The sequence below is a fragment of the Fragaria vesca genome, linkage group LG6 (genome assembly GCF_000184155.1).
Source record: "Fragaria vesca subsp. vesca linkage group LG6, FraVesHawaii_1.0, whole genome shotgun sequence".
In the NCBI taxonomy this organism is placed as follows: domain Eukaryota; kingdom Viridiplantae; phylum Streptophyta; class Magnoliopsida; order Rosales; family Rosaceae; genus Fragaria; species Fragaria vesca.
The window spans coordinates 17742894-17743947 of NC_020496.1; positions in this window are offsets into that span (position 1 = coordinate 17742894).

Sequence of the window (1054 nt, forward strand, 5' to 3'; positions counted from 1 at the left end):
TCTTCTTTTTTACCCTTGATTTCGAATTGATTTTTAGGCTATGTTTTATGTTTTATGTACTGTCTAATTTCCCTAATTTATGTTTAGGAGATAAATTATCCTCATTTTTTAAACATATGCTTTGTTGATAATGAACTTGATGCTTGCATTCCATGATTAGGTACTGCATTCATCGTGGGCTGGGTACGAATTTTTAAACATAAGATACAAAATACAAAATAGAAAAACCTATATCAAATCTGGATGAATATATATATATATATTTTATTGAATTCATATTTTTGAATAAGTATAATTTTAAACATATATATATTTCACATTATATTAAGTGTTTAAATTTAAGCATGAACATAATGAAAAAATATGGTTTCAAAAATATTTTTTATAGAATAAAGACAAAATAATCTATAGCCTTAGATTTGAGAAGGATAAGATTGAATTTTTACTTTTTCAATGTTGCTTCAGCCTTGATTCAAATTAATATTTTAAATAGGATGAGCGGCTATTTTAGATCGAAGAAGAGTTCGAAGGGCCAAAGGTCAGAATCATCTGAGGGAACCTCTAGCAACCCCCAAACGACGTTTCAGGGCCAGATGACAACCAGACGTGCGAGCCTTCTGGAGACGGCGCAGAGGCAGCCTAAGGTGCCCCTTTCATCGAGGCAGCCGTATGCCTGAGATACACCGGGCGCCCACTCCGGGTCCTACTTCTTCGGATAGTGGGTCATCTGGGGTACAGATGCCGCCGCCTCATCTATTCCTTCCGCGGATGATACCGGCCTTACCTGTAGTCGATGGCTCAGGGACGCCGATTTATCCACTGCCCCCGCCAGTGGCTCCATCAGCGGCATACCGGTTCATGCCTTTTGATACGCCTCTTATTTCCGCGAGGGTATCATCATCGGCGACAGAGACGGAATCCGTTGCGTCTGCCGCGAGCGCCTCAGGTAATCAATGATGCATGATTACTTTTCTTATAATTAATAATAAAGGGTCTCCGATTTTAATAATCATTTTGCTTTATCATGTGATAGGCACCGTCGGAGCGAAGCCGA